The sequence below is a fragment of the Heterocephalus glaber genome, unplaced genomic scaffold (assembly GCF_053883595.1).
Source record: "Heterocephalus glaber isolate CG9 unplaced genomic scaffold, H.glaber_assembly_v1.0 deba00000122, whole genome shotgun sequence".
In the NCBI taxonomy this organism is placed as follows: Eukaryota; Metazoa; Chordata; class Mammalia; order Rodentia; family Bathyergidae; genus Heterocephalus; species Heterocephalus glaber.
The window spans coordinates 56,815,854-56,840,819 of record NW_028258138.1 but is presented as its reverse complement, the minus strand read 5'-3'; the positions used below and the strand labels follow the sequence as shown (position 1 = coordinate 56,840,819).

Here is a 24,966-nt window from a genome sequence, read left to right as displayed (position 1 = left end):
GGAGTAATCAAATCAGTACTGGAAGAGGTGTTCTACACACCTAGCAAATGTCTAAAAGAGTACATAATAATGAAAAATCACTGTATAGTGATTATAACTTCTGGTGAGTACCTTAGAAAACTCTTGGGATAGAAATAAGCACCCTAAAGCGTCTGCATGCTTCATCTCTAGAATGATTCTTAAAATTGAACTTAAGTAGACTAAGGTATTTGATTACCATTTTATCAGTTAAAATTATTGTATTACTACAGGAAAAAGCAAAATACTTATTTCTTATATCAGATAGTATAACAATTTCTTTCCTATTATAATAAGCTACAGAAATTTGAAGTTTTGTAATACATGAAGAATAAATTACTATGAGTATCATGGTTCCTTTCTTAAACTCTATACATACTGCAGTTGGGTCCACCATACAGCAATTTTCATTCATTTTAAAAACTACTTATTAAACAATAATGTAAGCCTGGGCCAGGTATTTAGCTCAGTGGTTCCGCTGCCTGCCCTGCAAGCACAAGAACCCAAGTTCAATCCCCAGTACCCCCCCCCAAAAAAAGTAAGCCTAAGATTTATACTAGTATTGCTTATAAAACATCCAGAGACTTTTGAATTATATCAACTCCTTACTCCTTAAAACTTGTACACAGTATTCCATATAACAATATTAAAACAATTAATGGTCAAATAATTTTATATGTTAGGCATATTAATTTACTGTAGGATTTCTTGAAATCTTGAATATATTGTGTACCCTGTTGCTCTAAGAAGCAGTAGATGGTATTCTGTATATATTACAGTTAAAATACACACTGTCTCTCCCTATCTGCCTTTCTCTACCCCAACACTCTTCAAAGGCCCCTGCTAACCTAAAGCATGAAGGACTCACTTTGGACAGTGAAATATGAAAAGTAGTGACAGGTGTCACTTCCAAGCAACCATTTTAAGAGCCATGGCTCCACTGTTGCTTTTTCCTTTAAGACTTGTGCATCCCAAAAATGTTGAATGAAGAGGACATGGAGCCCAGTCACAGCTGACTCATCAGGAATATGAACAAAAAAAATGAGAAACTTCTTCTGACATACACCACACCACTAAGATTTGGGGACTCTCATGATAATGAAGTATAACTTTGCCTAAGTTAACTGATATAACATGTTTCCTAGATTTAACAGACCCTGGCATCTTTTTGTCAAGTAATGTCTTCCTGGCATTAGTTCCTAAATTATACTTGGTTTTGTATAGCATCTTTCCCATTTCTTAATATAGTGGTACCTCGGTTCAGGAATGTTTTTGTTTACAAACAATTTGGTTTGCAAACAGAAGCTTTGGGCAAAATTGTTGTTTGCAAACTCTGTATCAGGTGACATACACGAATACGGCCATCTTTCCCACACAAACACAAACATGGTCATCTTTTCCAAAATCATAGAACAAATTAAGTTTGTGAACTGAGGTATTACTGTATAGTAGAAGTACATAGTCTTAGCCATCTTCAATTAAGCTTCCACCTTAAAATTTTTCAGCAATTTGAATTTCCATCAATTTCTGCTTATAGTCAATAAAATGTATTTTATTGCAATACTCAGATTAACATTCAGAAATTACAGATCAAATGGCTACTTAGTTGAGATGGATTTCAGATTAATTTACAATTAAGCGGAAAGTTAAATTAAAGAATAAGTTTCTTTCCTGAAAAATTGCAACTAAATATGATATTAATTTGCTCATTTTAATTCACACCAAGTTCTTCAGTCTTATAAATCACCAGTTCATCATTACAGTATTCATATTATCTGTAAAGCAATCACACATTTTATTCCAAGACTGGGAAAACTCTATGCATTTAAGTAGCCAGTACTAAAAGCTAATTTTAAAATATTATATTCACACTTTAAAACAAAGGATTTTTTCCTAGAGCAACAACTTTGAAAATAACTGACATATAAAAGGACAGAGTGAGTTTTAGAGTTTAAAATAATTTGTTGCTTGTATATATTTTAAAATCTCAACTTTCTTCATTATGAGGTTTTCTCATATTGTAAATGGTTTCATAATGTAGTTACACACACCTCCATTATTTTTAATAGGTAAGAAAAACCCTTAGTGGTTTGATACTGATTCATTTTTCAATTAAAGTCAATGATTGTACAAAAATTGCTTTTGGGAAAATTGACCAGTTAAAGTATTTTAAAGTAACCTCTACCCAGGGCATTAATAACACACTTCAATGTAAAAAAAACTGAGAGATTATGAAAAGTTCATTTAAAAAATTTCATGATTTTTAAAGAAGATTTAACTTACTTGATGATGAAGATTAAAACGTAACTTTAAAAAATAATAAAATTGAGAAAAAATATACAATTGTCACACTTCCTTGATCAGTTTGGAAAGTGAATCCATCAAATAGGAAAATGCTGAGACCAGCTCTGACAGCACATAGTTCTTGACTGCCTCTCTGCTTCTAGGTAAGTAAGGAAGATGCACCTTCAGCGCAGTTCTTACCAGTCAGGTCAAGACTTTCCATTGTGTTTCAATGGAACATCAGAATTTTCAGCTTCTGTGATGCAACAGGATTCTGTGAAAGACCCATAGGAAAGTGGTTAACATGAGGAGCCACGGCGGCCTTTCAAACAAAGCTGATACTCATTCTCCTTTAGCAAGATAATCTCCCAATAAAATGATCTGACAGCCAAGCAACCAAAATCAGGCAAATATTTCTATGCTAACACTATTTTGAGAAAGTGACACTAAATATTATTGTCAATTTTAACAAAAGCAATCACTAAAATTATTCAACATGAACTGTGAGATTAAGGTTACACAGACTAAGAATTAGGTCATTTTTTGGCCTTCTGGCTAAAACTAAATGTAGAAACATAGGCAAACCCTATGGGAAAATATAGGGTTAAATTTACATCCTGACTAAATTCAAGTTACTTTAAATGACTGGTCCAACTCAATGAGATAAACTAAGATTCAGATATTAATTATCTTATAATTTGTCTTTTAAAAGTTTGAAAGACAATGAAAGAATCAAGATAATAAAAATGAACAAGAAAGCAGCCAGAGGTGAGGGGGACACATAGATAAAAATTTGTAACAAAAAACTTTCTTTCCTAAGTATAAAGAACTAAAAAATATAGGAAAGAGGATCAAAATCAGCCAAAAAAAAAGTACATCCCTATCAAATGAAACAGTGCAAATATACATTATATTCTTAAATCATATCATTTTTTATGAATTAAAATATTATTATTTCAGGGGTTTTTTGTTTGTTTGTTTTTCTGTTTTTTTGTACCGGGGATCGAACTTGGGTCCCTGTGCTTGCGCAGCAGGTTCAGTTTGTTTTTGAGACACGTTTAATCACTAGTTTGCTAGAGGTAATAAATCCACACGGAACTAAAAGGAATCATTTCTTCCCCCTTACAGATTATGACAATATTACTTCTTTACAATCTGTAAACTATATACCATAGAAGTTAGGTATCACTAGTTTTCCACTCTATCAATATTGCTACTCAGTTTACAGCCTTTTTTTATTTTTTCCTAATCAGCCACTATAAACTTAAGAAATGGCTCTTCACATTAAATATAAAAAGTATGTAATAATTCATCTGAGTAACTATCTAGAATTAATGATTCAGTTATCATCCAGGGTAGTAATGAAAAACAGTAACAGAAAAGAATTTAAAAATTAAATGGTCCCTTTTAGTTCAGTATAAATTTATTATTAAAACTAAAGCAAACTAGAAATTTCTTTCATGTGATTTCATATAAGACACTACTCTTTTACGCCTATATTTTTGAAAACAAGAATTTGGACAAAAAATAAAATCAGATCTTTAAAATTAACTACAAAAGACATATCTGAATACTTTCAAATTTAGTGTCTGTGTTTTCATAACATTTCATGAAGAAAGCATGAAATTCTAAAAGCTGATCAACAATATAGTATGCTATTTAAGATTATCGTAAAATAGACATTATTAAAATATTCTTTTAAGAACATTTCAAAGTATATTTCATATGAATATATTTTTTCTTCATATAAATCCATAAATGTACAATCATTAAAAGTATGATAAAATAAATGAATAAAAATCATGAAATTAACTATAAATAATTCCTAACTAAAGAAACTGGTATTAACTAAAAAGACAAATAAAACTTGAAGAGCCAAAATTAGAAGAGAAGGGTCTAACATTAATTCTGACAGTGTGAGTTTAATTCTTTTGGTTAAAAGATATGTTTAGCCTTTAGTCTGAGAAGTGAGCATATGCTATCTGAGAAATAAAATATACTAATTCTTCCTGTATATGAAGTTCTTTAAGGAGCTCAAAGATATACTCTTACTAATCTTCAGACAGCCTCACAGATTTATTTCTATAATGGGAAATATACCAAAAATGGCCATGATTACATCTTATTTTGATTACTGTTCAGTAATTTATAATCTATGATACAACTATGAGTGCATTAAAGTGGGAAAGTAGGAGACTGACTACATTGTGGCCAATATGGGTTTTTAAACCTCTAAGAAAACAAAGAAATCATGGTAGATTTAAGAAACCCAGGGATCAGCCACAAAACAGAAGTCATTGTCCATGCTGCAGATGCTACCTGAGACAGGCTCCTTTAAGCTCACTGATATCCAAACTTAAGAGACTCAAAGTTTTATCTGGCTATTCCAAATGCCTATGAGTAGCTACAGAAAAGCAATTTAAACATAAGTTGTTCTGCATTTAAATTAAAACCATTTCACAAAATTTTTGATTTGATGGAACGGGGTTGTTATGTGAGTTGTAAGAAGGTCAGGTAGGCAAAACCCGCCTCTATGCCACCTGTTGCCTACCTGCGTTCCTGCTCTCCTCCCACTCACCATTGGTTTCCTCTCAATCCTTATCCCAACAGTCTTGGACTCCTGACTCCCCATGACTAGCTCACCCCTACTCATTAAAAACTTCCCTTTCTCTTTTCAAGACCCTGTTTCCCATAGTCCTGCCCAGCCTAGACCTGGCACAGCTCAGAATTTCCTGAGAAATTTCATAATGGCAGGTGAGGCAGCCATCTATTAAAAACCTATGATTTTCCTCTTACGACAAGTAGGGCACCTGATTTGGCAACTGAAAAACCTATCTTAAAGATGTGCCCTAAGCAGTCACTAAAATATGTTGAAACAACTGGCTTTCACACAGCCTCTTTGGGGTGCAATGCTTTAAAAAGCTCATTACAGGAAAAACAAAAAAAAAGGGGGGTGGTGTCACTTCTTATAATGAAGCAGACACCCAATTAGTGTTAATGTCCAGTATTCAAAGGCACATCATGGCAAAATCCACTTCTATGCCAAAACTGTGTTTTACACTCTGATGTTAGTACTACCTAGTCAGTGCAGAAGGGACTCCAAGGTAACCATGTGCCTATTTACATGGAGGCGTATGTAATCTCCATGAATGACTGCTTTTCTGATGTTTTCATCAGTTCTCTGGGTAATACGTTAAGCTTTAACTAACTCATTTTTATACATACCCCTAATTCAATCAAGCTCAATAAAAGTCATTCTGGACTACAATTATTTGCTAAGGAACAATTGCATTCAAATGAAAAAAAATTGGTGAGCATAACATAATACATAATATAGACACTTCTTTGTTTAGGGAAGTACAACAACAACGACAAAAATACCCACATTGGTATAAAATAGATTTTTCCTTTTTCTCTTGAAAATAAAATACTCATGCTTTTACACCTCAAAAAAGGGGAGAAACGGAGAAAGCATATTTTTATATTAACTCTCAATGGTGTTTATGTTTTGAATGGAGGTGCATTTCTAATCTAGGTATCAACATGACCTCTGTAAGCCATAAATCCAGATCACAGACTAGAAGTTCTACTGTCTACACTTCCATTCAATCTTCCTCTAGCTTCCTCCATTGTCCTAACAATATGTGTGCCAAGTTCCACTTTACAACGCCAGTTTTCTTGCAAAGATACTTCCTGTTTTAAAACTTCTTTATGTGAATGCAATTCTTATGTTTTCCTTTCACTCTTTTACATATGTACACGTTTATAAATGAACTTAAATGCAAATTCGGAGCTCTGCCATGTAATGTAATCACATTAAAAACACTGTCATGTTTACAGTCATTCCTCAACAGTGCCTTCAGATACACTGTACAATTTTATAGTACTGTAAATGATGCTGTTTTGCAATTTTAGCCAAAGAATGACATGCCTCAGGTCATTATGGCCTACCACAGGCCAGGTCCAGAAATGATAATCTGATTTCTAACTAAATTATTTGCTGATAAAATACCTTCATAGAGATAAAGATCACTCCTGGGATGTGTACCTGTGTTGCATGCATGTGCACAATGTGTGTGAAAGTGCCAACATAAAGCATTAATAAATACAACATTTTTGTTAAAATCACCCACCTGCCTTTTATAGTCAAAGCCTAAACCACAACGATTTCACAGCCATTTCTGCCCAGGAATGAATGTTTTAAATGAAATTACAAATATCTGCTAAACTGAGGATGGAAATCTTTTAAAGTAAAATGCAAACCTGAACTACCACTTTGTCATCTTCCCATTCCCATCTTTGCATTTCCTTATGACCCACAGCTTTTCAGTTAAGAATCATTAAATATAATAAAGGCAAATACTGTCTTAGGAGTTCCTTTGATATCTAGCAGTAAACCAAGTAAATACTAAGTAATTACAGATCTGTCCATTTGTTTGGACCCTCCAATAAGGTGTCTGAAAACACTAGATAGAAAAGATAGAAAATTCTAGTATTTATTTTCTAACATTAGCTTCTTAAAATAGCAAGACAAAAGCCTTGGAAGTCCCCTCCCTTTTAGTACTTAATATTGTACTAATTTTATATTGTATAATACAAAATTATTTTTTAAAAATTTATCTAACACCTAATAGATACAAACAGAACAACAATGCAAATGATTTAAACTTTTATTGTTTAAGAAATTAATGTGTTAACACAACACCACGAAAGGTATCATAACAGTGTTGCTGCTTTTTTGAAGCTGATGATCTAGCTGAATAATCATATGTAAGAAAAAAATTACATAATGATAAAGTAATACATAATAAATGTTAAAATTATAGGCAAAGGATTTTTAAGTTAGAATGCATAAAGCAAACATTTCACAGGAAATGAATAAAGCTGGAACTTGAAACGTGGACAATTTGGTGACACACAGGATGGAGGAGATTATAAGAGGCATAGGATGAACAAACGTACAACTGGGAACAAGTATCACTTGCTGGAAGTACGCAGAGGCAGAGGAGGGACAGGAGGCTGATCTGGCTGCAGCACAAATGTCACATCAGAAAACAAACACAAAGTATAGGCAAATGAAAAAAATGTCATTTGTCATTTGCTTTTTTTGTCCACACTCTTCTAAAGTGAAGAATAAGGTTAGCAGCATGGGAGTCTAAACCCACTTGCCTTAGGGGGTACCATCCTGCAATTGTGGACCAATTCCTAAACCTCTCTGACCCTCTATTCATCATCTTCAAAACTGAGTTAACAATCCGTACATCTGTAAGAGTTTCCTTAACAATTATTAGAAGACAATATACATGATAAGTCCTTTGCATACAGCAGGTGCTGAATAAATGTTAGTAATTTCATTAGTTAAAACTAGGTGGTAGAAAAGCACTGAAAAAAGTTACACTGTGAACACAGAAATCTCCCTTGAACATTTGGAGAGTCTGGATGCGGAATGAAGTTCTAAGCTCTCAAACAGTGTTTCATTGTAGATTTTATTTAAATTTAGGCAACTTTAATATATGTTTAATTCTGGTAGTCTGAGAAACCACTTTTTACTCAATGTACATTAGCTGATTTCATAATATGGATATTTTATTATAATGATCATTTGCTCTAAGATTGGTGCTTCAAGGACCATGGAAGAACCATGAATTTCTGCCATTTTCCTAAGTAGAGGTGGAAAATGAGTCGGCATTAGTCCAGTCAGTTGGCTTGGCAGGGAGGCACTGAATGCCTCTTATATGCTCTCATGAACTGTATAAATGTGCCTCTGACCTTCTCAGGCAGAGGAAATTGCACATTTAAAGCAGAAGGGGTTTCACTTTGAGGAACAGTATAAAAACATGCTTGCCAGCAGCTACATCAGTAATAATGACAGGGAACCCTCAGGTACTTTGTGAAGATTCATTAGCTCTATCAAGCCACTGAGAACTAAACTGGAAAGTAAACAGGACAATCCCAGCCTCGTGGGAGTCCCACAGAAACCACACATTTTAGGAATTGGCCTATACCCTCAGGAAGGGGTTCTGCAAATGAGACCCACTAGAGAAATCTGAGGACCACCTTATCCATTGAAAAAAGCCTCTGGCTGATTATCATCAATAACTTATAATATGTAAAAATAAACAAAAAAAATATTCTTTTAAAAAAAATTAGTCCAGAGTCATGTGATTAAAAAAGATGTCAGCAACCAGCAATTTATATTATTTTAAATGAGATATATTCTATTCCACAAAGTAAAGGACACTGGACTTCCCCCTTTTTTTCCTTACTCTATTAAGTTACACAATTTAAAGAAATATAAATTTATAAATACAATTTTGAAGTGTATGTTGTTTAATACGAGTACATCTCTACTAAAAATTATATATGCAAATATATACACTTATATACATTTCTGGGTGATGGTGCCGGGGATGGAACCAAGGGCCCTTGCAAATGCCAGGCAAGCACTCTACCACTGAGCTATGTCTAGCCTCTTATATTTTTTTTTTTTTAAAAAAACTCTATTATCCAGAAAGAATCTGTATCTCAGGTAGTTTAACAAATAGCTTACTGACAGAAAGACACTAGCTCCAGATATATTAACTGCAAGCATACTTCTGACATGCAGACACATGGATTCTGTTCAGAAATGACCTATGATGTGCCAATATGCTCCCTTCTAAAGTTATTTATTCACAAATAAGTTGATTCCTAGGGAAAGTGATACCACATATACTAATTAGTTATTTTAAATCAGAAAACTCCAAGAAACTTTCCTCAGGGGGCATCAGGAAAATTCAAGCACAACATTTTCATGGCTGAAATCAAGTAAGACTTGGGAAGCTTGTGACTAGACCAAAGACATGGTCTGTGACCATGCTGAGACTATATCCCAGGTCTTCACAGTCCTTACACCTTGTCGTGGTTAGTGTAAAATTGTGGAATGACAGACTGTTGGAGGCATATAAGATTAAAGGGTGCTCAGTTCGGCTCTTCTAACCATACAGCAAAGCAGAGGCAGGAGTAGGCCAGAAAACAGGTCTCCTGCCATACCCACCACCTCTGTCCCCAAACCACACCGCTCTTCTGAAATGCTATCAGTCTGATCTGCAGTTTGCCCTTCACAGACCACATTGCTCCACATCTCCATTCCTCCTGTGGTCCTCTGGAGCAGCAAAGTTCAAATAAGAAAGAACTATTAACCAGGGCTCAGCTTTACTCTCAGGGATTGGAGAATGTTTCTGGGCTCTAGAACATTTTTCACTTTGAAATTTGAAGGCAGAGAAAGACACCTTCTAGGGCAGAAGCGAACATGCAAAGTATTTATTTTTGTTTCTAAACATTCATATAAATGCCTTGAAGTAAAAAAATCAATGTCAGTTATGCATGTGTGTGTACAGAAGGTATATGGAAGCACACTAATTTCCACTCAACTTTACTGTGAACCTAAATCTGCTATTTTAAAAAGTCTATTAAAGAAAAGCTAATGTCAATTTACTTCATTCCAACATTAAAACTATGTACTGACTAGAGAATGACAAGCTAATGTCAGTTGAGAATGTGATCAATATTTCTCCCTTAAATGCTCACTCCATGAGAAACACGCATTACCAATTATGTCTACATTAAAACTAAGTATATTTCATACAACAATAATCATTGTACAGTATAAATGGTCCACCAGTAATTAATGTTCAAGAAACGGCTTCTGTATTAGTTACTGGTACTCCAATAACAGTCAATATTTAAGGTGAAATATAATATTTAGTTCAAATTAAGCTGATTCAAAATACCTAAGAAAACATTTTCTAAGTATTTCCATACACAGACAAAGATTTAACCTTTGTCACTAATTCCAGTGTAGTAGCCCACAGAAATCATTATTATACACCCCTAGGGGCTGCCAGTAGCAAGGACTATAAGGCAAATGGAAAAAGGCTTACCTGAAGCACCCTAGAATAACCTGTACTAGCATTGGTTCTTAACACTGCTAAGACACATATTGAAAATTTCATTATAATTAACAAAATCAGATTTTAGCATTTTTCAAGTTAAAAAGGAAGCTTAAAATAGAAGCCTTGTTTAAACAGGAGAATAACTGGCTACAAAAGTATTATTTTCTACAGTGACTTTTCTTACACAGAAAATAACACACGTAATGTTTTTGCCTGCCTACCAGACACTGCCCTGATTTTTGGTAAAAGCACTTTGATTTTTGGGAAAATACTCTGCACACTTTGAATGTGCATGTCTTTTTGGAAAAAAAAAATCTATGTACCTGAGCGGGACTGACCTAATTCTATCCAAGCATCTGGGACAGAGTTATCACCCAGCCTCAGCCAATCAGCTTATTCTATCTTTTGGACACTACAACTGGGTGAGGAATCATGGCACAGCTTGCAAAATTAATAACAGATATGTTACACTGTATTATTTACATTGCCTAAAGAAAGGGGAGAAAAGAAAGAATGGCTTTCAGTTTTGCTAAAATAAAAGAACATAAAAGTACTAAACCAGAAACCTCTCTCCTGAAAAAAAAAAAAAAGAAAGAGAGTACTAAGTTATTTTACTCTATTTCAAATTTTAATTTCAACATATGTATTGAAGTTTCTGGCACATCATGATATGCAATAATTCAACATGTTTAGATTTTTACATCTCTATTCCTATTACAGCAATTTATCCTTCAATTTATATTTCCTATAAGAAGAAGTTTCAGATTTCAACACAAACACTAAAAATCCAGCAAATATTCATTTGACTTTGAAGGTAATTCCAAGGTAATTTCTAATGTCTTGTAGTTTGCTATGTCTAAGTACATAGTGGCGCACAATTCATTCATCATGCAAAGTTATAGCCTGAAATTATTTTTTCTTAGATTTAGGAGAAAGAAAACATAACACAAAACAACAAAAATATGGAATAGTTGGGAATACAGTGTTTTGTTTTGATAAGAACTACCATACATACCTCCAGAAAATAGCCAATGTTTGAGGGATTAAAACATAGAAAAATATATCAACATCAGAACTATTCTGAATGGATTTTTAAAATAGAACATAGCTTGAAAAAGGCACTTATAGTATTTGAGTTACTCTTATGGGTGGTAATAGTCATAAAGAAATAGTTGGAAGGGCCGGGGATTTAGCTCAGTGATTCCACCACCTGCCTCACAAGCGCAAGGTCCTGAGTTCGATCCCCAGTACCAAAAAAAAAAAAAAGAAAGAAATAGTTGGTTATGATAAAACATATATGAGAACTATTTTCTTCAATAAATTCTTTGCATCAGATTTCTTGACCCAGGCCTCTTTCATAAAAGTGAAATATATGTGATGCAGTTACAAATAAACATCCAAACATAATCAAAAAACCCAAACTTCAAACCACATGAGCTCTATGGCGACTTGGATTCCAGAGACAGTGCTTGCAATAACACACGTACTTGTCTCTCACTTTAGAGATAAGGTAGATACAAAAAAAAAAAAAGAGTATCATTAAATATAATTCAAGCCTAGGATTTATTTCCAAATATGAACTTCATAAATAAGGATTTCACAGTCTTCTGAAAGTGCCAAAGCCTGCTTTGACACACACCTCTAACTAAACTTTACTTACCGTATTTTGGAAGTGAACAGTAACAGGAATAGTCACGCACCTTGGGTCCCAATCTGGCATGTAGTTCACTGCCTACATTGAATCTAGTCTGCATCAAGAGTTTCATATAATTACCTGGGCATGGTGGCACGCACCAATAAACCCAGCACTCCGGGAGGCTGAGGCAAGAGAATCATAAGTTCAAGTTCAGCCTGGATAACTTAGCAATTTAGCAAGATCTTATCTCAAAATAAAAAATAAAAAAGGTCTGGAGATGTAGTTCAGTGTGAAGGTGCTGGGTTTAATCCCCAGTAACAAAAAGAAAAAAAAATCATATAATGAATTTGGAATTTTCATAATATAGTCTGAGACACAGACCTGACTAAGCTTGAAATATAAGTCTAATTGTCCCAATCAAAAAATAAGCAACTGAAATAAACAGACACTTCTCAGAAGTACAAATAGCAAATAAATACATGAAAAAAACTGACATCACTAGCCATTAGAGAACTGTAAAGAACACGGAGATTCCATCTTATTCCATAAAAGAATGTCTACCACTGAGAAATCAAATAATAAATTCTAGTGAGGATGCAGGAAAAAAGGAATCTTTCTGCATTGTTGGTGGGAATGTAAGCTAGTACAACCACTAAAGAAATTAGTATGGCGATTTCTTAAAAAACTAAAACTAGAAATTTCACTTGACCCAATTTTTAGGTATCTCCCCAAAAGAGTTAAAGATATTATATTACAGTGATCATGCATATTCATATTTATAGCAGCACAATTCATAATAGCTTGGAAGCAGCATCAATATTTATCAATAGATTAATGGATAAAGGAGAATACGTGTTAACCATATGTAGGAAAATGGATGCACTTTGAGACCATAATGTTAAGAGAAATAAATTCAGACACATGAGCTGAAATATTGCATGTTTTCCTTTATATGAAAAATCCAAAGTCAAAATAAATCAAAGACCAGAATAAAAGATAGATAATACTAGAAACAAGGAGATAGGTCTTTTTCAAATGGGAAAAGGTCCAAGAGATGGAGGGGTGGTAAAGAGGGAAGGTAAGTGATGTAAAAAAGAATGAAGATGTGTTATGTAGACGTACCAGCTTCCTACAAGGAATGTAATCATTATGTACCACAAACACGTACTAATAAAAATTAAAAATAAATGTCATAGCTTGTATCTAGTTGTTCCCCCCCAAAGCCTCATGCACTCAGAGGTGGGGTTTTTTGGAACTGGTTGGATCTAGGATTAAAGGTGTGTAATACTAAATTAGTCTACTGAATAATTTAGCATAGTTCTAGGTGTGGATAATGGTAAGGCCCTCCCTGGGTGTGGGTGGCACCAATCAATAGGCTTACAGCATGGATGGGATATAAAGGGAGAGAGGGAAGACAGACTTGCTGCTTTTGCTGCTTGCTGCCTCTTGCCTGCTCTTCCATGAACTGTTTCTCCTTTAAGATGCTGCCCTGCCTTGGAGCCAGCTATGGACTGAAACCTCTACAAGCTGTGAGCTGAAGTAAACCTTTCCTCCTTCAACTTGTGGGTATCAGATATTTTATGCCAGCAATGAAAAAGTAACTAAGACAGTAAATACATAAAATAGTAGTTACCACAAGCAGGAGCAGAGGAAGGAAATGGGGAAATGTAGGTCAGACGATACAATGTAGCAGATAGGATGAAGAAATGTAGAGAGCTAATAACGCACAACATAAACAGTTAATCAAATTGCGCTGCATTAGGAAAAAAGTCTAATACTTGTTAACATAAAGTTTTCAACTCAGTTCGATACTGTTGCTAGAAACAAAATTAATTTTAATGAACTACTTAATTCTCTTTATCCCATAACTCACTCCCATTACCCTTCCTCCCTCCAAAGCAACCTCTATAATAAACTTATTGAGTATTTTGCATGTGTGCTAATTTTATACAAAACTGAGAATGGTACATCAGATAACAAAGGTGGATAAGAGGACAGATGCTATTAACACAAAGCACAAGGTTTCTCTTTTTAAGTTTCAGCAGAAGAACTCAATGCATGCTAACAGACACTACACACAAGTTAAAAATCTTCAACTGTGGAATAACAAGAGTAGGTACCATGTAAGCACATTCACAGAGTTTTAAGCACACTCGCAGTTTTATCTTTTATCTGTTTACTTCACTGAAAATTAGCACATATAATCTACACTTAGCATCAAATGGAATGAATAAAAGTCCAAAAACAGAGTGCAGGGATGCTTACCTTAACTGAAATGCATATAAAATGACATAATAAAATGAGCTAGCATTGTGTGTTATCTAAAACTAAACTCTAGGTAGTAGAAATACTCTATAGCAATGCTTATGTCCTGTTTGACAGAAGATCACTCTACCTGTCCACATCAGGCAAGAACCTAAAGAACTCAAAGTATCTCTAGACAAGATCATTGAGAGATTGTGGGGAGGGCCTAAGCAATACTGCTGGGAGGAGAATGGTTGAAGAAATATGAAAATATTACTCTGAAAAAGAAGTTTTCATATCCATTTAAGATCTCAGAACAAGGAGGCACCAGATATTAAAACAGTTACTTTTTTAAAAAGTATGGTGATTTCAGAGTTTAAAACTGAAATCCACTAGCAAATGTTTACAGAAGGCAGTTTGCAGGATTTACTATAAGAAAACATATTTTAACAATCGTGTCCGTCCAAAAATGAAATGTGTTCCTTTCTAAATGGTGATGCTCAGGATGAGTGTGAGAAGTTATCATATGGGAATACATACAGGGCACTGAAGTTTAAGCTTCTCTAATCTTCAGCAAACAAAGCAAAACAGCACACAAAACATGAGGCCTAAAAACACTATGCCTGACAGCCATGATGCCCAGAGACCACAGCTCTACCCGCTTCCTCTGTACCAAAGAGGCTGCTACGCTAATACATCAAAGGATAGCCCAGGTTATTTGCATTTTAAATTATAACTAATACTAGTGTTAGTCAAATTGTTTAAGAAATTGGAAGTTGACCATATGCTAGTTTTTAATTAAAAGATAGTACTGAACTTCTTATAAATCAAAATATTTAATATTAATATTATTAAGCTTATGCTCATATTGTTATACTGAACCGAAACTGGATTAATATGAGAAATTCAAAGTAAATAGTATTTTTACAGAACTGTTCTTTGGAACTCAAAGAAATCTATCAAAAATTATTACAGTAACATAGAAGGGTTTTGTTTCCTATTTTATATATTAAGATAGAACCATCAATAGCTACAGTTACACTCATCAACCATACAAATAAAGTCTAGAGCACAAATTATGAGATGGGTAAATCATTCAACCACAAGGATTCTCTATGTTTGTAATAAGTGTTTTTTAATCAATGTTTTATTAACATCCCCAAAGTATAGGTTACTAATTATCAGAGAGCAAAGGATTTTTCAGATACATTTAATGAAGCATTTTCTTTTCTAATTTATACCTTTCACACCTAGGTTCACATATTTATTTCACTACCTTTTGCAGTTTTCCTTTCAGTATATTTTTTTTAGCTGAGCTCTCAAGGTACAAAATGGGCCCAAAAAGGGAAAAGGTTAACACCTTGGTTGGATTAGCACACTCTATAAATGACTTCCTAAGGGATATTGTCATGTTTTTCCCCTGCCAGGGGAAATTCCCTTTCAGTCAAAATTTTACTGTAAAGATAACCACATTGGCAAACAATGGACTCAACTATACATTTTTATTATATAAACCCTTCTCTGAAAGCCAACCCAAATATGTGGCATAAATGCAAAAAGAAAAATCCACCCACAATTCTAATTTTAAAAAATTGTATTTTCTCGAGTTCAATCCTTGGTACCAAAAAAAAAAAAACCTGTATCTTCTCTTTAAGAATTAACTTCAAAACATTATAGGGAGACACACCTAGACACTTCCAAAAGCTTAAAGGCACTAATAAACAAATAGAAACATATTTTTATGATTCCACTAATGGCTCCCAGGATCTGAAATTGGAACCTAACAACCAGCTCTTGACTGCCACTACTAATGGAAAGGAACTGGATAAAGTATTCTTAAGACCATTTTCAATTCACTGTGGAATACTTTTTCCTCCTGAAAATGAATTCTCTTAAAATGATCTAATATGTACCAAAATAATTTGGAAAGTTTTTAAATATATCAGATTTTAAGTAACTATATATTTTCTTATAGTTATAACTAAAAAATTTTTCTATTTCTGATATACAACAACAAAAAAGTAGCAACTGGAGAGAAGTTAGAGTCTCTGGTACCTTAAGAAAACTGATCTGGTACTGAAGTGTCACCAGCTTATTCTGGATAATCCACATATACTAAAAAGAATGTATGCACTGTATTTACATGTAAGATACCCTCCCACACAGAGAGAGAAAGATAATGTCGTTAAACACAAAACCAAATCCAAAAATTTGTTACAAGTTATTAGTTTTTCTATTCAGCATCTTTCAAAGCCAATCCTAAACAGCGAAAATAGTTTTAATCTAAACATGCAAAATAAAATGATACTATGTACTGTATCAAACACAAAAATACTTTGTTCAAATCTTCTGGATGTGCAAATCAGTACATTACTTTGAAATTTGAGGTTTTTCTCCCCAATATTATATACTTTCCCACCACAGAGATCTTCTATAGTGAATGTCTCCTTTTATACAAAACTTTAATTTTTTCATCCAAGTGCCTGTTTGGGGCACTTGGTGAACTGTATTTGATTGGGCAACAGTCTGATGTGCTATGTGAAATAGGGGACATGCCCAGGATAAGTCCAAAGCTCAGAGGCCTAGGCAGATAGTGCTAAGATGGTTTAACTTTCCTTGATGGAAAAGCTCAGTGTCTGCTGGTTAGAAGTGAGGAGGGCACTAAAAGGTTTGTTCTAGTCATCAGGGATGCAGTCTGAGATCTCCTTTACATGGTATGTATTACATGGAATTAACAAGAAAAAAGCAGAGCAAAGAGCAGGATTTGTGAGTCATCGAAGCACACAAAGGTCAAATCTACAGTGAAAGATGTTACCCAGCGTCTTCCTCTAAGGAGAATGGGAAAAGCAAGAGCCAAGAGCTGAAATCTCAGGGAACTTCCACATCCTGCCTATTTCCGGCTTTTTCATCATTGTGATAACAATAAAGTAACATGAAAGATCATCATCCCTGCCCATTACTCACACTGTGGAGTATTTCTAGGAACTGGTAAGATCTGTTGTCAGGGTATGCTAATCCTAAAGTTCCCTCTCCCTTCTGGAACATGCAACTTCTCCTTGCATTTACAGTCTCATATGTCTCAAAAGATCTTTACACCTGGAAGCATATTTCATTGGCTGAATCATGTTCCCTTGAACATGATAGCTCATAATCTATTTTCTCTTACAATTGGTTGTAAAAATGAAAGATTAGCTGACTGTTTAGATGGGCAACAGAGATGGCAAGCTCATTGGTTTAGAACAAACCCTATCTGTAAACCTAATGTCAGTTTCTCCACTTCTTATCCTAGAAATGTAAATAGTTCAACTAAGATAATTTAGGCAATGTCAGCAACCAGAATAATACCAGAGTTTCTCACTCCCAATGCTACTCCCACCCCAGGAATACAGCAACCAAAGAAAGAAAACATTCAAATATAAAGTAGCTGTACTTACTCCGAGACATTTAATCAGAACTTATAGGGGGCCTCAAAATTTGTCACAAAGCCATTTCCTTTCCAGTTAACCGCTTTCAACCTAGACTACAAAATACAATCACAGAAGTCACTTTAAAATGCAGATGTCCAGGCCCTTCCTGTCCTAGGCCAAATTAAATTAGAATAATTTCCAAGTTTGGCCTTAATTACCCATAGAGTGAAAAGCCTCCCAGGTGATTCTAGATACAACCAAGTTTCAGAAGCGCTATAGATATACAAAGCACACAGGAGGGACTTAAGGATAAAAGTAGTAAGTGCTAAAAATCAATAGTGATTGTGGCTCATGAGCTCAGATTAAAACACAAGGTTAAAATGGTCACAGGTAATATTGAGTCAGACCAGCTGGACTTAATTCTTTTTCATGGCAAGACCCTCTACCCTGAAAGGCATCTCACCAATTTATAGTTTACATATAAATAGATCTATGTAGAAAAAGTATGGAAATAAAGTTTGTCAATACAGACAATGCACAGTTATCTTCATATAGACAAAACACACGGAAAGATGCTTTCAGGTGTCTCAGTTATGCCCTCCCTATGTCTTCTCTCATATTTTACAGCTAAATACAAGTTTTGCACTGTGGCTACCAATAAGAAAGCATTCTGCTGCAGCAAGAGAAGGGCAAAATTTGTGTGTCCACTGGACTGTAACCAGAAATATGCCATGATCACTATTAAATAGATGGAACACATTAGACATTAAACCATGTTTGTGAAAGAAAAAAAAAGTACCCTGTGCACAAAATGACACTGGTTATTATTTCTAACATACTAAGAAGCAGTTTGTATGACAGATAAAAAAAGGTTATATACTCTGTAAGGCTACCCAATTTATTTAACAGCTTAAAAAGAAAATTCATCCCACAATGCTGCCCAACATCATGTGTGTTAATTAGTACTAACTTAGGAACTGCTACTTCTCATGATTCTTTGGTGTTTTTGTCCTTATATTAGCTGTTAGCCCTGATATGTAGAAATAAACAGGCATTTATACATTCATAAATCCTGGACAGTTCTCAAATGATCAGTATTATTTGTTGTTTCTGCCTCAATCACAATTGTCAATTCAGCTTCCTACTCTAAAGAGGAGTCGCTAAAGGACAAAGCTACTGAACAACCTGGAACTTTACTCAAATAATGGAAACCACACACCTTCAGCTCTTCAAGCTCAGTACAAAGAGACAAAAACTTTAGCAGGGAACAGAAAAAAAAATGCTTACCTATCCTGGAAATTGAGGCTTCTCGGAGAGCAGATCAAACATTTAAAAAGTAAACACTTCACAATTAAAAAGAAATCAAAACACTTTTTTCAAGTAGGAAAGATCAAGAAAGTAAAAATGCTGTTTTTGAGGAACAGGACAGAGTTTCCTATCTATAATTTTTCTAGACAAAAAGGTACTTTCTACAGGTATTAATATATGTTGAGTTTCTAAATCCTTGATCTTTGTGTTCCTGTATTATTTTGATAAAGAAAAGCTCTGGAGGCTAGTTTTTACATAAAAACAGCATCAACTACACATGTGGCCCAAAGAAATGCTACATTAAGAATTTTAAAACCCTAAAATTCAGAAGCTTCCACATCTTATTTTTGGTTTTGGTTCAACTTGAAAATATGTCCTAATGTTCTATGAAGCTTATGGTATGGCACTAAGATTCCTGGAGAGTTTTTTAAACTAGATGGAAATAATCTCAATGAGCACTAGTTTAAAAGAAAAAAAGAAGTTTTCTTTTACAAAAATTGTACAAATAGGAAAGAGGAAAAAATATTCATTTAATCTATTCTTTCAATACTATGACATTTCAAGAGATTGGTTTTCCATGTTGACATCTGAGTTGAGGGATATTTTATAAAGAAATTAGGTAATATGTTTTATTTTCACTCCAATAAAAGCAGAAGCAGCAAACATTTAAATAACTTTATTTGCAGACTCATATAATTTTCATTTATAATCAGAAACTATTTAATTCAGTTTCTTTATTCATTAGCAATTTTACTCAACAATATGGAATCTTTTTTATCATTCCACATTGTTTAAAATTGTTACAGTGAGCATTTATATGTTTGGTATAATTTCTTAAAATATGGAGCCCTCCAGTGGCCAAATACTTATATATTCCTATAAGTTATGATAAATCTACTGACTGCACTGGGCACCATCTCTTTATGAACTAGTTTTTATCCTATATTAAACGAAAAATGCTTCAGTTAATTTTGTTCATGTTAGCTGGATGAATCAGATTCTAGGTGTTATATAAGGATGGGCACCTTCCAGTTCATTACTACCCTTATTATTTATTGTTCTATAATGAGGAAAATATCCTCTAAAAATATATATTTACTATTAAAGTAGACATGACCAAAATTTTTTCAGATATTAAAGAAACAAAGTCATCTAAAGAAAAACTCACATTAAGAAAATTCATGTTTTCTTTTTCCAGCAAAAGTAACTATTGTACATTCTTGTTATATAGTCTTCTCTAAATAATTTTATAGCTACCCTCTTCAAAAGGAGTCAATTTATATCACTATCAAGAGTAAGGAAACTGTGACAGTTTGGAACATAACTATACTCCAAAGGACCACGTGTTAAAAACGGCCCGCGGCTTGGCAATACTGAGAGCCGATGGACACTTTATGAGTCAGGGCCCAGCGAGAGGTCTTCAGGTCACTGGGGATGTGCCCTCAAAGGGCACTGGAGGACTTGGTCTCTTCCTCTGCCTTTCTTGCTTCCCTACCAGACAGGAGGTGAGTAGTTTTGCTGCCATACATTCCCACCAAGACCCACGGCATCACAAGCCCAAAAACATGGCAAACCGATCATGGACCAGAACCGCTGAAACTAAACCATGAGGCAAATGAACCTTTTCTAAGTTATTAGCTGAGGTGCTTGTGGCTAATAATGGTAGTCTGTCTTCCTGTCTGTCTATTTTTTAAAATTTTATTGGTATTGAGGCAATATTCTTAAGTGAAATAAATAGGACACACATGTGTAAATACCAAATAGTTTCTCTAGTATGAGAAACTGAAAGTGTAAATAAGGACTAAGAGGTACAACAGATAATGTCTGTCTATTTTTAAATAAAAGAAGACAATTTATTTGAAGATGGGTATGGAGGAAAAGAGATGACAGAAAGCTACTCTGGACAAGTAGGGAGAATATGAAAGTGAACTACTCCTGGTAGTGTATTTAGAAAGAGAAAAAAATCTGAATATTTAACCTCAGAGAAAATAGAAAAGCCTAATAATCACAAAATTTTTAAAAGTGCATATATCAGACTTGAAATACATCATCCTTCCTCAAATATGGTATGTTAAGTGGCAAATCAAATGAGTTCTGAAATGGGTAAAAATTGTGGCTTATAGCAGTTATCAATATTATTGTCCTGAACTCTAACTGCTTTTAAATAGTAAGCAAAAAAGCTTCAAAAAAAGAACAAACTAATAATTATAAGAACTAAAATAAAACTAATAATTGTAAGAACAGTCTCAAGACTTTCATCTCTTCAGTGATCACTGTCACCTCTTCCCCACAGAGACACATGAACTTCCTCTGCATTTGGGCAAGCAACCAGAAACTGATTTTTACTGAACAGTACCATGAATAAGAAACATACTAAGTAAACAGGTATTGCCTTGGAATCTACTAGGTTCCAGAAGCCTTTACTTGACAATTTCATTTAATTGTTAAAATAGTCACGTAAAATACAATAGTAACCAGTCTCCAGATGGTCACCAATTTCCACCTCCTACAATGAATAAGACTAACCAAAGTAACCAATAGGATATTGCAGAAAAGGCAGTGAGAAGTTTGAGGCTAGGTAATAAAAAACATTGAGCTGGGCATAGTGATACACACCTGTGATCCTGCACTCTGGGAGGCTGAGGCAGAACTATCATAATTTTGAACCGAGCCTGGGCAATTTAGACTTACTGAGATCCTGTCCAAAATTTTTAAAAAATAGCCTAGGGATGTAGCTTAATGACAGGACCCTGGATTTAATCTCCAGTACTGAAAAAAAAAAAAAAACCCACCAGAAAAAGGTAGTGTAACTTCCTCCTTGAATTCTCTTGGACTCCTTCCTCTGGGGGACAGCAGGTGCAACATCATGAGGAGACCCAGCAACCTTTCCTATAGAAAGGTTCACATGGATGAAGCACTCATGAGCCCTCAACCAACACACAATTTCTATCAGCCAGACACCACCACCTTAATGTGTTCCTTCAGCCCCAGGCAAGGCTTCACAAGAACACAATCAAAGAAGACATCTTGACTGTAACCCTAGGAGACACCCTGAGTAAGAATCACTGAGCTAGGTGACTCCCAAATGCCTGACCCATGGAGACTACGAGATAATAAATGTTCATTATTTTAAGTTTCTAGGTAATTAGTTATACTTCAACAGATAACTACAGTAGTTACTCCTTATCCACAGGGGAATATGTCCTAAGACCCCCAGTGGATATTTGAAACCACAGAGAGTACTGATCCCTACATACATACCGATGGCAACACTTAATTTATAAGAGATTGACAAGAGGTAATAGTAAAGTAGAACAATTATAATAATGTACTATAATAAAAGTTACGGTGGGTTTTTTTTTGAGGCAGGGTCTCTATGTAGTTCAGACTGGCCTTGGACTCACTATGTAGCCCAGGCTGCCCTCGAATTCACAGCAATCCTCCTGCATCAGCCTCCTAAGTGCTGGGATTACAGGAATGCAATAAAAGTTATGTGAATATGGTCTTCCTCTCCTTAAAATCTTACTGTACTTTTACCTTTTTACTTGAAAGAAGCATTTTATAGCCTCTTGTTGGCATATCTAAAGTGCCAGTATCACTATTCTTGGACCTGTTTTACTAAGTAAAATAGAGGTTATTTAAACATAAGCACTGCAGTGCCATGACAGCCAATCTGATCACTGAGATGGCTACCAGGTCACTAGTGGGCAGATAGCATATACAATGTGGATACATTGGACAAAGGGATTATTTACATGCTAGGCTGGGCAAAGTAGTACAACATGAGATTTCATTATTACTCAGTGCATAAAGCTTATGAATTGTTTGTTTCTGTAATTTTCCATTTAGTATTTTCAGACTGCAGTTGACAGAAGGTAACTGAAACCATGGAAAATGAAACTGGGGAGGGAAGGACTTCATTTTACAGAAGAGCTTGGTGCTGTTTTAAGACTTTACTTACAGGAAGAGGAATATTTTTGTCTGTTTTAATTTTTCTAGCTCTCTGTTCTTTGGCCATTTCACCAAAACATTTAACCTATAATAGTCCAGATTTTCAGCTCACCCATATAAAATATGTTTCTTCTAGATTTGCTTGTTAAAATAGACTGGTGTTCCTAAAGTTTTTTTTTAATTTTTGACAGAAAACAAATAATATATAGCCTATTTTACTAATAACCATATCTCAATTTGTATTCCAAGTCTATAATATGACCAAAATTTATTTGTAAGTAAATGAAAAATTCCTTCTTCTCAAAACCAGTCTTTGGAGTTCAAGAAGTAGTGCTGATGAGCACCACACATAAAGTTTGATTTAATTTATCTAAGAGTATTACTGTTCATGGTGGATAAAAAGCATTTATATGCCAGAAGCTATTCTAAATGCTTTATATCAGCCATTTAAGCCTCATAACAATGTCAAGAGGTAGATTCTGTTATCCCCGTTTTATGGACATTTAAAGCTAAGAAAAAAGTTAAGGGGCTTTAAGGTCACACTAATAATCAACAGCAGAGCCACAACTGAACCCTGGCACTCTGGCTTCTGAGCCATCAGCATACCCTGGTTCTCATGACCTATGATCTACCTATATCATAGGAACTATGGGTAGTCAAAGATGATGTATTGTAGTTTAGTTACACTTGAGTATTAAAGCACAATTCTCCATTTCTATCCACATAATCTTACTACTCTAAATCTGTTCTTCTCATCTGTAAAATGGGGAGGTATATATGTTGTATTTTCTGATTATGAAAATATGAATACCAAACACCCTAGTGTTCAATCTATAATCAGTATTTATGTTTTACCCTTTTCACAAAAACAAGATTATATTGAAACCAATGAAACTTAAACTTCAGGGCTCTCCAGCCCCTTCCAAACCTGTACTTAATTTAAAGTATCTGTAACTTTTCTTTAAAAGGTCCTCTAAATCATGTGACTTTCAGATCCACAAAACCTGGATCTACTTCTGCTCTTCCCATTAATTATTTCAACACCAAAACAAGCCCAACAGGCTCCAGTTCTGAGTAAGAGGGACAAGCACATTTTACCTTGACTGTACTATAAGTAGGTATAAACCCTAGGCAGACTGCACATGGTAGCTAAAAGTAGCAGAGAAACAGGACAAAAAATAAAACCTGAAGTACCATTTCTTCTATTCTTTCATATGCTAGACCTGAAGTTTTCCTGTGGTGGCAGGAGGAGGCAGCAAAGGAAGGAAACCTTCAATTCTGATTGGTGGAACACTGGTCCCAAGAGACTGGGGCAAACCCTTGTTGCTTTTCTTTCTTTCCTTCTTTCTCCCCAACCCACACTACTTGTCCTCAGACAAGGGCACAATCATGGGAACTGTATGGCAAAGCATATTAACTAAAGAACCCAGCTTTCTAACCAGAGGATCAAAAACAAAGTATTTTGAAGATGGCAGAGCAGAAGGAGCTCAGGACAGTGATTGCTTCAAGTTATTTATAACTCTTGCTCTCATCCCAAACTATGCAAGTGTGAATCTGATTCTACAGTGCATTAAGGTGGTAGGTACTTCGGTATTTATTGTTTGTTCGTTCCAGGAGGCACGAAGAGTATCCAAATCAACTAGTACTAAACAAACTGTTTTGTCTGGAGAGAACAGCATGTCAAGAGGCAAAGGACACAAACAACTTCTAGCTTGCCCACTGAATTTCAAACAAACAGTATTGGGACAAAATTTTCGTGTCAAAAGGCAGCCAGTACCAAACTTAATGACTTTCAGCAGAGTGTCAAGGTATGACTGACTATTCAGACACTGAGATTTGAACAATAAAATACAGCACTGTATTCCTGAACTGGCCACTGGGTGGCAAGTAAATGGAACAAATCCAAGTAACAGTAAAAAGGCTTTGAAAATTGAACTGACACAGGAACCAAAACTCACAAGGGGTAGGTTGGAATTTAAATCCTGATTTAACAGAATTATCTGCCTACTAAAACTAAAATACCGTGTTTTCTATATGATGTAAAAAAGACTCAGAGTTTCATAATAATCAAAATGTCCACAATGAAACCCAAAATTAATCAACATATGGGTAGGAAAAAATCTCCACTTGCATAGAAAAACAATCAACAGACACCAATCTGAAATAACACAGATGTTAGAACTAT

At 34.7% G+C, this 24,966-nt stretch overlaps 1 protein-coding gene across 10 annotated transcripts in view; it reads right to left on the bottom strand.

Annotated features, from left to right (window-relative positions):
- Bbx (BBX high mobility group box domain containing) overlaps positions 1-24,966 on the bottom strand; it is a 262,549-nt gene that overhangs the window by 149,024 nt on the left and 88,559 nt on the right. For 4 of the 10 annotated variants that reach the window (XM_004835767.4, XM_004835766.4, XM_004835768.4 and 1 more), the window contains one exon: positions 2,503-2,575. The exons of 4 other annotated variants lie outside the window; for them this stretch is intronic. The gene's annotated coding sequence lies outside the window, so the exon portion shown is untranslated. 2 more of the 10 variants (XM_021264210.2, XM_004835770.4) reach the window with 2 other exon arrangements.